At 36.6% G+C, this 13,179-nt stretch overlaps 1 protein-coding gene across 23 annotated transcripts in view; it reads left to right on the plus strand.

Moving 5' to 3' along the window:
- Positions 1–13,179, plus strand: part of LOC120423279 (tropomyosin-2) — a 95,696-nt gene that overhangs the window by 25,761 nt on the left and 56,756 nt on the right. The gene's annotated exons all lie outside the window — the stretch shown is intronic.

The following is a 13,179-nucleotide window of genomic DNA, read 5'->3' on the forward strand; positions in this document are numbered from 1 at the left end:
GTTATTTTTAGAGGTGTAGGAAATTTTCCAAAAAAATATGTGTTTTTCTTCGCCCGCTCGAACGGTACATTTCCCGCGAGAGCATCCCACACACGATCGTCCGACCGTGCGGTGTGTCTGTGTGTTATTGCTCGCGAGAACGTCGTAAAGTCGAGTTGTTTATTCGGGGAAAATTTTTCCCAACCTTCCCCCTTTCCACACCTTGCGGACCGATCTCGCCCAGATTTTCCGTTTCGCGGGCGAGAGACCTAAATTTTCGGACGGGGTGGCCATGACTTGGTGCGCGCACGATCGTGGCCTGCTTAGGTCATCGCCGAGAGAAAGAGCAGATGAGCGGCCGACCCTTTCACTGCTGCATAATCGTTGTTGCGCTCTTCCTTTGTGCTTTCTTTGTCTTGCTAGGGGAAAGGTGCTGAAATTGAGAGATTTGGCAGGGTTTTGACAGGTTGGAAGCTAACAGCTTTTATCACCAAGGTCTGCAAATTAAAGGTCTCAATCTGTCAACAAAAGAGTTACACTGATAAAAATGTCCACCCCAACTTCTTCATTTCCTCATCTTTTCTGCAAGTCACGATTTGCGCTGTTTTCTCCGAAAATCGCAGCGTGCGAGGTCAATAAATGGTCGAAGAAAGTGGCAGCAAAAATCAAAACAACAAACTCTCCCAAAAATCGTAACCTGTGCTCGTTGAACGCACACACTCACACGCGCACGCGTGAGTTTGAAGAAAAACTGTTAATTGGTGTATGAGATCAGCCACTGCATGAATGATGACTTCGTTGGTGATCGCGTCTGTGTGTGAGTTTGGGGAAGATGTGATATTTTTACTTGCGGTTTTTTCACTCTCTCTCGGTGCGATCGTGATTTCGGGGTTGTTTTTCTTTTTGACAGCCGGCCAAAAGGCGAAACGCATTTTGGCGATTTGAGGCGGTGTGGTGATTCATGATCGTTTGAGAGATTTATCGGCTTTTGACGTTGGGATTCAAAATATTTTGAATCATTGGGATAAACATCATGAATTTGACATGCGGTTTTGTTTTAGTGTTTTTTAAATGAATTGTTAGTAAGCCAAATAATTGACAACTTTCCCCTAAACCTGCCAGGTTGCCGAAGCCTAAACGTTTAATCAAAATGCTGCAAAAACGTGTGTTCACAGGCGATAAAAAAGCACAAACCATAAACCACAAACAAGGAACCATATTTTTAGAAGGGCTCGAGTAATAAATTATTGTGCGTGTTAAATTCCCTCCCCACATGAGCCTTCCCCTCTCACTTGCTGATAAAAAAGTAGATTGCGCAACCTTCACCGCGATTTTTTGCTGTTGCATTTTGATTCAAATCGACAGCGGGGAAAAAAAGACTTGATACAAAATATATTGTCTTTTTTACTCAAGACGCGCAGACATACAAACGCCTACACACGCGGTTCGCAATTATGACTCCAGACTGCGCGTGCAGTGAACCGTCAATTTTGGTGTGTGTGTGTGTGTGTGTGTGTTTTTTTTCTTTTGTTCCTCTTTTCTAATTTATTATCAATTGTGAACCTCTCTTTTTTCTTTCTTGGTTCGGTTCATATCTAACGCATTGAACCGCTCACATTGGATTCGTGGGTGAGATTTTCGACACGGAAAGGCGAAAATTTTGATTTTTTTAAGTCAAAATGGCGACAAATGCAGCATCATTGTTGACAAATCGTGAATCTCATGTGTCAACTTTGATCAGTGTTGAACATTTCGTGGTCGCGCGGAAAAACCAGTAGCGAAAACGGAAAAAAGTGCGAAATTATCATTGCGCTTCTTCTTCGGGGTTTCAACACCGATACACGACTGTGGTACGATGATGATGTTTGGTGGAAAGACCACGACTAATAGAGAGTGAGCACAAAGTTGGGGAGGAAAAGAAAGAAAACCGATTACGATGATTGGGTTCGGGTTACACACGCATTTTGGTGGTGCGTTTTTTTGGGTGAAAATTGACCCTAATTTGAACATATTTATGCTGTAAGCATGTTGTTTAATATTTTATTAAAATAATGTAATAACAGAAATTAGAAAAATAAACACTTGAGCATTTGGCCTAGTGTCACTCCGTCTGAGCGATTTAATTTTAACTCAAAAGTTTGCGTACAAAATTTTATAATCAAAAATAACTTTTTGAAAGGGTTTAAACAATTATTGTTGAGGCTGGATTTAAAAATTTTGAAATATTTTTAAAATAGCAGAACATTTCACTTAATTTGAAATTGAAAAATTTAAAAAAAATTATCTTAAAAATTGCTAACTTGAAATGGGTGAACTTTATCAAAATTTTACTAAAATTAATTGCAAATTCAATTTTACATGAAAAAATTTAGTAAATTTGTTTTACTTTTTAATTTTTTTTTTATTTCAAGTTTATCAAAGATTGTTTACCCTCTCAGTAATTTTCTAAAGAGATGGCATTTTATTTCCCCTAAATCATTTCAGGACCTTTTTATAAGGTCCTGTAAACAAATGTAAACATAGACTGTATCCCTCTCATACCTTATGTCAATGACCATCCGAGTAAGCGGGTTGACTCAATGTTTACATTTGTTTACAGGACCTATTCAATCAAAAAGTCCAGATATCGAAAAAAAAAAATAACTAAAATTGTTTATTTTGGAAACCAAAACGAAACGAAACTATTGGCACTACGCCCCCCGGGGCATGGCCTTCCTCTAACGTGGGATTTCTGCTCCAGCGCCTCTGACGAGACAGGAGAAACCGGGACCGACGTTTTACTTCACCATCCGATAGAAGCTCAGTGGATAAGGCGGGAATCGAACCCGCGTCTCATAGCATCATCGGGATCGGCAGCCGAAGCCGCTACCCCTGCGCCACGAGACCCACTTGAAGCAATTAAAAAAATCAGCCATTTTTTCATTGATTTTTTTTAAGTGTAGTTCTTACTCATACCTACAACCACAGACAAACAGACGGGACACTCGAGTGCCGAACCATCGTCCTTCTAAAACGGTTATTTCAAATGCAATTTTGTTTCGGCATCCACTCACCCGGCGCTGATGGCGCTGCTGTCGTGACAGCTCGCCCGTCTTTTCTCAGTGTGTGTGATGTGTGTTTTTAAGTTGAGCGTGAGCACGTGTGAGGCAGCAAATGAAAACAAAACAATTATGATGGAATTCAGGAATTCTAACGGTGATTTACAATCCAGGCTTTGCTGGACAAGATTGGGGAAGTCTTGGCCAGGGTCATATGAGCGGCTGACTAGAGAGGATATACCTTTTGCCCCACTATTAACCCGGGAGGCCTCCTCAACAGCCCGCCGATGTTGAGGCAGCTGCTGAGGCACCCGATACTGCGGAGGAAGCCGGATCCTATGGTGGAGTCATCTCCTTCGGAGCAACCTGCTTATCCTTCGTGGACTGCTGCTCAGATTGCTGCTGCTAGTCGTCCTTTTGGCAATATTGCGTCGATCGTGGGCGCCACTCAATCTTCTACCACAGTTGAGTTTCTTTGATTCTGTTTCGATGTAAGATTATGTGGCAACGTTTTGCCTTCCTCACTGAGGTAAGGCTATAATCCTGCTCTAAAAGTGAACTTTTTATTTAAAGCCCGAAAACCCACCTTGATGTATACATATCGACTCAGAATCGAAAACTGAACAAATGTCTGTGTGTATGTGTGTGTGTATGTGTGTGTATGTGTGTGGGTATGTGTGTGTGTATGTGTGTGTGTATGTGACCAATAATGTCACTCAGTTTTCTCAGCACTGGCTGAACCGATTTTGACCAAACCAGTCGCATTCGACTTGGTTTAGGGTCCCATACGGTGCTATTGAATTGTTTGAAGTTTCGATAAATAATTAAAAAGTTATGTATAAAAATGTGTTTTCGCATATTTTCGGAAGTTGAATAAATGGCAGTAAACTGAACCAAACATCATCATGCTATACATCGTTAGTTAGGTAATTGAAAGACCTTTCCAACGAGACCAAAACATTGGTAATCTGGCAACCCTGTCTCGAGTTATAACCACTTAAGTGATATTTATGTACTTTTTCGTAGCCGGATCTCATTTAAATGTATGTAAACAATGTCCGGATCCATCATCCGACCTATCTTTTGTTAGGTAATCGAAAGACCTTTCTGACGAATCTAGAACATTGAAGATCTGGCAACCATGTCTCGAGTTATAACCACTTAAGTGATATTTATGTACTTTTTTGTAGCCGGATCTCATTTAAATGTATGTAAACCATGTCCGTATCCATCATCTGACCCATCGTTGGTAAGGTAATCGAAAGAACTTTCCAACGAGTCTAAACATTGAATATCTGGCAACCCTGTCTCGAGTTCTGACTACTTAAGTGACATTTATGTACTTTTTTGTAGCCGGATCTCACTTAAATGTATGTAAACAATGTCCGGATCCATCATCCGACCCACCGATGGTTAGGTAATCGAAAGACCTTTCCAACGAGTACTAAACATTGAACATTTGGCAACCCTGTCTCAAGGCTACACCCAAAGGAAAAATATATCTCAAAATCTGCAACATTGGATTTGCTGCAGAAAATGTCATATTTTATTACATTTTTTGCAGCAAGCCCCTAGATCATTTTTGCCCGCGTGTAAAAATTTCAGCGATCTGCAGTTCTCACCAACACATATAATGCTGGCCCATCCCCGAGCAACACTCCAAAGAGAAGCATTTGTTGGTGCTCTTTCACTCACTTTTCATCAAGCGTCCATGGCGCGGTGGTAGCGTGTCGGATCAATAACCAAGAAGTTGGTGGTTCAATTCTCGTTCTGCTAAGTGTTTTTTTTGTGAAATACAACCAAAAAGCCGTCGTTAATGTCGATAATTGTCGGTAACGGGCAAAAATGTCATACTCCTATATCGCAAAAAATGCATGAGGACAGATTTCATGCAGATTCTGATATACTTTCATGCCGCCATGCATCACAATCATGCGACTGCCAGTTGGGTGTATGACCACTTATGATACTACTTATGATCCATTGAGTGATATGTGTGTTTTTTGTTTTCCGGAACTTAACGAAATTAGACGAAATTTGTGTGCAAACCCATCATATCACATATCACCCATTGTTGGAAAATAGTGAGGAAGGCACCAACCACATAGGTGGATTAAGTTAGTTTTTTTGGAATCTTTGCGACTTTTTGCTTTTGTTATTTGGCGCAAATTAACTGCTCCGTGGACACGTTCCCCGCGGATGTTTCCAAACGCCCATCACGGGGACCAATTTTGGTAGATTTGAATTGGATTTTTTCTTTTTCAGCGGCCACTACTGGTGTTTGACCAGGGGTATCGAGATTTCGGTGGAGGAGGAATCTTCGACAGAACTTAGCAGCAATGGGAGGACCAATTTGGTTGTCTCTGTCGTTGCGGTGCGTCGTTGCTGATGCTGCCGCATGATTTGGCTCATGAAGTTCTGCCAATGGAAACAGAACCAACTGTGGAACCGACCCACCGCCATCTTCGGTCATCGGTGTTGATTATTATATTTTTCATCGGGTACTGACGATCAGCAACAACAAATTTATTTCGATCAGCTGATGATGTTAACAATCGTTATGGCTTGATTGTTTCACGCATACACTGACATGACACATGACAGAGATGGGTTTGTATTGGTATGTTTGGGCTGCGCTTCGGCATCAGCTCACCAGGCAGCGCTGGCGTCGCCGTGATTTGGTGGTTTGATGAAGGACGATGGATTTCAAAAATAATTTGTATGGAGAGTCTCGTCTGTTTGTCTGTGCCTACAACTTTGCTGAAAACACCAAATCGATAAAAAAAAAATACTTCAAAAGATACCTTTTTGAAGATTTTCACTTACCATTTTTGTATGGAATGCTGCCAAATTTCTATGGAAAAGCGGTGGCAAACTAATAATGCAAATTAGCATTTTCTTAAATTTGATTTGGTCAATGTTGAAGTAACTGTTAATTTTACTTAAGTTCAGCAATGATTCCTTATTTGGTATTCATAAAATAATTTGAATTGTCTTGTTAAAAGTATTGAAACTAAAAGAGTAGACATTTTAGTTTCAATACTTTTATTTGTTTTCAATTTTTTGCAGTTTAGTCTCAATTTGTAAATTCTTAACATTATTTATTGCATATTTTATGTCATATTCTTATTGTAGACAACTTTTGAGTTTTTGCCTATTTTCTGCGACAAAACAACTAAAACCTCTGTAGTCATATTTCATAAAACATGTAAAATAGAAAAAATATATGATATTCTATACACTACATAGTTGAAAAAGTTCAATTTTGGGAGGTTAATTAAATTAAACATATAAAGCGTTCTTTTATTACGTAACGCAAATTTTTTTATTTTTGTACCCCCTCCCTCGTAACAAAATTTCCATAGAAATTTTAAAAAATTGTTTGGGGCGTAACACGGCCTTCGACCCCCCTTCCCTCAACCGCGTTACGTAATTGAAGAACGCTCCCTATGGCCTTATTTTGGGAAAGCTAATATTAGTGGACCGAGCCACGTAGCCTAGTGGTAACACTTCCGCCTAGTAAGCGGTAGATCGGGGTTCAAATCCCGGCTCGGACCAACACAACTGGTGATCGTTTCTCTTCTAGATTCGATTGCTTAGTAAAGGGAAGGTAGTGTATCGTCACAAACTGGACCTTATCACGACACCTTAGGGAGGCGACCTATGGAATGTTAACATTAACCTTAACATGTTAACATTAAGTTGAGAATGAAATTGCCACTGAATCCGCTTTGTAAATGCCGGCCCCGATACTCTTCAAGGGTGTTCCCCTCAGGAACTGGGAAAGATTTACTTTTTTTTTTTACTAATATTAGTTGAACATTTTATGAAAGTCGTTCTTTTTATCTGGATAAAAAAAAATGTTGTTTGGATATTTTTCAGTGTTGTTTATGTGAAGTTATTTTAAAACAATTTTTGTTTTGAGGAACTACTTTGAAATTCGTTTTAAGTCAAGGTTATTGAAATGTGTTTTTTTTATGATTTATTTTAAATGTGTTACTAGAATCATAAAGAAAACTATATCTTCAAATTTAATAAATTGCAAGGTGTAACAAAATGTATTTTTTTTTTTACATTTAAATTGATTACATTATTCTAGTACAATTCCAGAGTTTTTTTTTAAAGTTATAGGACCTTTTGTCCCTATTGACCCTATTGTCTTTCATATGTTTTAGGACCTTAACAAAAAAAAGTCGAGAATTGTACAAAATTACCTGCCCTCCCCTACCTTTTTCTTACAAAATAATTTCATTACCCTCAACGTTTTCATACCCTCCTCTACATTTTGTAGCCGCTTCTGGCCGCCGTTTTGCCCATTTATTTGTTCGTTTACCGACTTTTTCGAGCTCACTTTGCTCTAACGGTTGTTCGTTTGGGGTGGTTCGGCAGCGAAATACACCCGTGTAAATATTTATACTATAATTAATTCTTCTGGATGCGCCGCGACTCGGCAGATGATCTCGGGCAAAATTGGCCGGGTTGTGGTTCCCGTGGGGCCAAAATTGCAAACAAATGGGTGACTAACCGTCGCCAGCGAGCTGTAATCGGATTTGTGGGATCTGATCAGCTAGTCATTGCAGGTCTTACTGGAAGATTTAGTTTGGGACATTGTGACAAATTGGTTGGTCAAAATTACAAACTTTGTCAGTTCTTCAAAAAATCAAAATTTTCAGTAAATCAAAAATACTGAAAAAATCAACTTAAAAGTGATTTTTTTTTTCAAGTATTGATTTTTCGGACGATTTAAACCCACTGTTCTCACATTCCAACCCGGCACGGCGGAACAGCTGAGATCTTCTTCAATCCCAAGTTCTCTTTCTCTCTGCTCCACCGTTCGGGTCGGCATGAATTATTCATGTCCGCATGTTTCTCGATTGGTGCAGTGCAAACCCCACTTTATGGCTCCCATCAAGTTGGCGCACAAGTGTACTTAACCTCCTCCAACAACTCCTCAACTAGGTACACAAGTACGAAGGGGGCGAAACTTCAAACTCAAATTGAGTGGTTTATTGCTTCCAGGTGGAGCAAGAATCTTCCCCCCTTTCAGTTTTGCAATTTTGTTGGGAAAAATCTAAAAATAACGTTAAACTATTCGTTTTCAATTTTCAACAGTCTTTTTCCAATCAATCACACCGTGTGCGTGACAAGTTGTCCCCCTGGCCGCGCACGACACCACCTGGTGGTGGGCGTGGAAAGCACAAGAAAAGCGAAAGCTGCTCGTGGCAAAGCTTTTCCGGCTTTTCACGACGGTGGTGATCTCATAGGCCGGCGACGGAACGATCATGTTGTTTCTACGTGGACCGTTGAAAATTTACTGTTTTTTTTCGTTCGCTTCTTCTTTTTTTTGTTCGACTGCAGGCTTTTGTGGGGTCTCTTGAGTTGGGTGGTTTTGTGGCGAGACGTGTTAATTTGCGTGATAACTTTTCTGCGGTATTTTGTACGCGGTTTTGTTTTACACGTGTTTTGAGCTATAAAGAGGTGGCGAGCGAGAACGTGAGGGCACGTGGAAAATTGGGTGTTTGTTGAGGGGGGTTAAGCTGAGATGTGTAGCAAAAAAAAAAAATGTTTCGGAATTGTTTTAATTGTTTAAAGAGAGTTTTTCTTATAGAAAGTTTAAAATTTTGAAATTTATAGGTCATTGTTTACTGAATTTTACTATCGTATCTTTAGGCTTTATATTTGGATATTATTTCGGATTGAAAGTCATTTGAACTGAATTCTGGAAAATTCGTTGTTTTAAGTTAAGTTTCTTATAAACACAAATTTTGGTTTTAGAAAATTCATAATAAATCAATAAAGTATAAGGCTACAAATTTCTTCTTCTTTTTTCTTCTTTTTTCTTCTTTTTTCTTAAAGTTTTTGAGCTGCTTTTGATAAGATCTCAACAGATTCGAAATTATAATTTCTTTATCTACTGGAAGATAAATCATGTCAAATGCTTAAAACAGATTAAACAAGATATTCAAAACTAAAAAAATAACATATCTATAATCACACAAACATGTTTTCTTAAAAAAATATATACATTTTATGAAATTTGCTCAAAATTGCTATTACGGTTTTATTCTTCTTAATTTCCCCATAAAAAAGGCGGGAAAATAAAATATTTGCTAAGTACTAAAAACTTGAAAAAAAAAAACATGAAAATCGATTTTAAACTATTGCATAACATCAATATTTATCTATTTTTCTACAAACACAGGCTTTAACGCACCCTAAAATTTGGATTTTTGAAAAAAATATTTTGATTAATTCATTGATATTTTTCAAATTTGTGAATGATAATGTAAAAGCTTTGTAAAACTCGTTACTAAAATGAAATTTGCAATTGGGTCCTTAAATTAAGCTTAGATTGCTGATATTATTGTTCACAGCGATAAAGCTTATTTTTCTGAGTACAATGACTTTTCGTACGACATTAAAGAGTTTAAAATGGATTTTCAAATCAATTTTGAAAAATTAACCTCGCGGTCCTTCTTGACAGAAAAGCTCCTACTTGACAGCTGGTTCCAAGGGGACTATAGTTGATCCATCGAAAAAATGTTGTCTTGTCAATATTTTTTTGCATTAGAATGAAAAAAAAAAAGTGATCAGAAATGGTTTTTAATCGTGTTTTTTACCGTTGTACATAAAAATTGACATAAGGCTTTAGTACCCAATTCAGTTTTTTGCCCCTTGACCTCGACTGTTCTTAAAAATAGTGAAATCCAGATAAGACATAAGTGTGTTATTTTTTTATTTAAAAAAAGGACGATGATGTTCAAAAAGAAAAAAAAAAACAAACTTTAAGGTCATGGAAGGTGTCCTCCACTTTTGGGACAATGACTGTCAATGATGGTTCTGAATTCAGGGTTTAGAAATAGTAAATTGAAATGAAAAAATAATCACGATATGTAAAATGCTTCTACAAACAACACAAAGAAAACCATTTTTAAATTGAAAATTTATGAATCAAGATTTGAATGTTTTTCTAAAACAAAGATGGCCTCAAAATGGCCGATCTGGAATGATGCCATCCAGAGCCTTAATATCAACTTCATGCGACAGTGTTGCAAGATCATCAAACATTATGACTTTATTAAGACAACATATTAAAAAATTACAGAAAAGTGGTTCAAAAGGACCTTATTATCGAATTTGCAAAAATGGCTATAGAAAGTTCTATAAATTTCAATTAATTGACGATAATTTAGGACAACAGTGTTGTGAGATCATCTAATTAATTTAGCGGAATGTTTAGTCGAATGAAACCAATGATTAAAGATGTAATTTTTGTCAAAATTTACATCATCTTTCATTGAAAGTTTCTACAAATTTCACTCAAGTTCCGATATCTTGGAACAGTATTGCCAGATCATGGCTCTTTTTCAATTTTAGCTCAAAATCAAAAGTTTTTTTGTTTTTCCACAGATTGGAAAAGATGTAATATTTTACCATAACAAATATTTTCATAAATTAATTGATGTTTTGCAGATTTTAGACAGGAACGTCATATTAATAACAAAAAGCAATCTTATGCTATTTTTGTGTCCTCATTTTGGAAATTATGTTTGAAATTTGTAAGTTCTTTTTGTATTTTCAAAGATTTTTTTATTTTATTAACATTTGTAATAGCTTTATTTAATCAAAACAATCAACTCATTATTACATTTCAAAACTATGTGCTATGGATTTGTTTGTAGATAGGTAGGACATTTTGAAAATTTATTCAAATATTCATCCCGCTCGCTAAATTGAAGTATTAAATTGATTGTAAGCACAATGAGCTGACTGTTGACATTTAAAAACAATACAATTTTGAGAAGCTTATGTCAAATTTGTTTTTGTTTTGATTAGATTAAATTTCGTATCAACTTTTCATAGGGTGAAACTTTGATTGGGGTGCGGGACATTTCGCCGAATGTCGTTTCGCCGACGGTCATTTCGCCGAAGGTCATTTCGCCGAATGTCGTTTCGCCGCATGGGACGTTTCGCCGAATGGGACGTTTCGCCGAATTGACAAATAATCGTAAAATAAATATATAAAATGGACACAAATTGTATTAAAATATTTTGAAAAAGTATAATGTCCCTAAAAGGTGATTTTGCAATCTTTAAATTTTTTTTTTTTGTTTTTTAGTATGTTATATTTATAAGTTTATGCATTATAACATGCATAAACAATCGCTTAAAAAATAATCTAGTTGAAAAAAATTGTGCGAGTTTTTGCATTCTTTCAAATATAAGCAGTTATTTAATTACAGCAAACAATTTTAAATCATTTCTGTGAGTTTTTGCATTCTTGTTTTAATATATCATTTGAATTATTTCTGTGAGTTTTTGCGTTCTGTTAACCATGAGCAGTTCTTTTAATTTTCTGCTTATAATTTTGATAAATTTCTGTTAGTTTTTGCATTCTTTGTTTTTTAAGCATATTATTTGTATAATTTTTGTAAGTTTTTGTATTCTTTCCAACATGAGGAGTTCTTTTGATTTTCAGCATAACATTTTGAAAAAATGCCGGTAGTTTTTGCATTCTTTGTTTACTGAGCATATTTTTTAAATTATTTCTGAGAGTTTTTGCATTCTTTCAAACATGAACAGTTTTTTTTTTTATTTTCTGCTTATAATTTTGATTATTTCTGTTTGTTTTTAATTCTTTGTTTTTTAAGCAAAATATTTGTTTAATTTTTGTGAGTTTTTGCATTCTTTCAAACATGAGCAGTTCTTTTGATTTTTTGCATAACATTTTGCAATTTTTTTGTTAGTTTTTGCATTCTTTGTATTTAAGCATACTTTTTTTAGTTATTTCTGTGAGTTTTTGCATTCTTTCAAACATGAGCAGTTTTTTTAATTGGCTGCTTATTATTTAGATTATTTATGTTTGTTTTTGTATTTTTTGTTTTTCAAGCAATTTATTTGTATAATTTTTGGGAGTTTTTGCATTCTTTCAAACATGAGCAGTTCTTTTGGTTTTCAGCACAACATTTTGCAAAATTGCTGTTAGTTTTTGCATTCTATATTTTTGGCATATTTTTCAATTATTTCGATGAGTTTATGTATATTAAGTTTTTTAAGCATATTATTTCTATAATTTTTGAAAGGTTTTGCAATCTTTCAAACATGAGCAGTTTTTTTTTTGATTCTTAGCATAGCATTTAGAAAAATTTCTGATAGTTTTTGCATTCTTCATTTTTTAAGCAAATTATTTGTATTATTTCTGTGAGTTTTTGCATTCTTTGAAACATGAGACGTTCTTTACTTTTTAAATTATTATATTATTATCTTGCCACTCCTTCTCAAGTTTGCATGAGTGAATTACAAGATGGCACTGCAGCGAACAAATAGCATAAATTATACAAAAAAGTTAATTTTTATTCAATTCGGCGAAACGTCCATTCGGCGAAATGACTTTCGGCGAAACGTACCATTCGGCGAAACGACATTCGGCAAAATGACCGTCGGCGAAACGACATTCGGCGAAACGTACCAGATCCCTTTGATTGTAACCAAACAACCTAATTGTTTGTTTTTGACATTCGATTCATTTCGAAATGGCAAAACCTTGGATGTAAACAAACAGTCTATCCCACTTGCTCTAATGACAGTTCACGTTCAGTGGGATAGATTGCTTGTTTACATACAAGGTTGCGGCCTGAAAAAAAATTACGTAAATAAAAACTTGATTTTCTGCAGTTTTTTTGTTAGCGATTTAAAATGTTCACAAATCTGGAGCAACATTTGAAAGGGGCGGTACGACATTGCTCTTACGGCCTTTCATTACACGCGTTTAAATGGGACGAAAGGCCGTAAGAGCAATGTCGTACCGCCCCTTTCAAATGTTGCTCCAGAAATCATAGTCGTTTTTTTTTCTAAATTCAATCAACTTACCGCAATCACCCTCCAATCAACCCATGTAGATCATGTTCCCATGAGCCTGAACTTGAGCTCGCGCCGTCCTCGTCCGGTCCATGATACACATTACGGTCTCATAACACCTTTTAATTTTTATTAATGCCACAACACACAGCAGCAGCAGAACCTAGCAGGCGCCGCTGCCGCCAACTGCGATTTTCTCCTTTTAAGGAATTGTTTGCAGTGTTGTGGTTGACCGACCCCTCGTCGTCGTCTGTCACCAGCGGCGAGGGGAGCGGGGGTCGTCCATCGACAATGTTGTGCACTC

Source organism: Culex pipiens, chromosome 3, assembly GCF_016801865.2.
Source record: "Culex pipiens pallens isolate TS chromosome 3, TS_CPP_V2, whole genome shotgun sequence".
Lineage (NCBI taxonomy): Eukaryota > Metazoa > Arthropoda > Insecta > Diptera > Culicidae > Culex > Culex pipiens.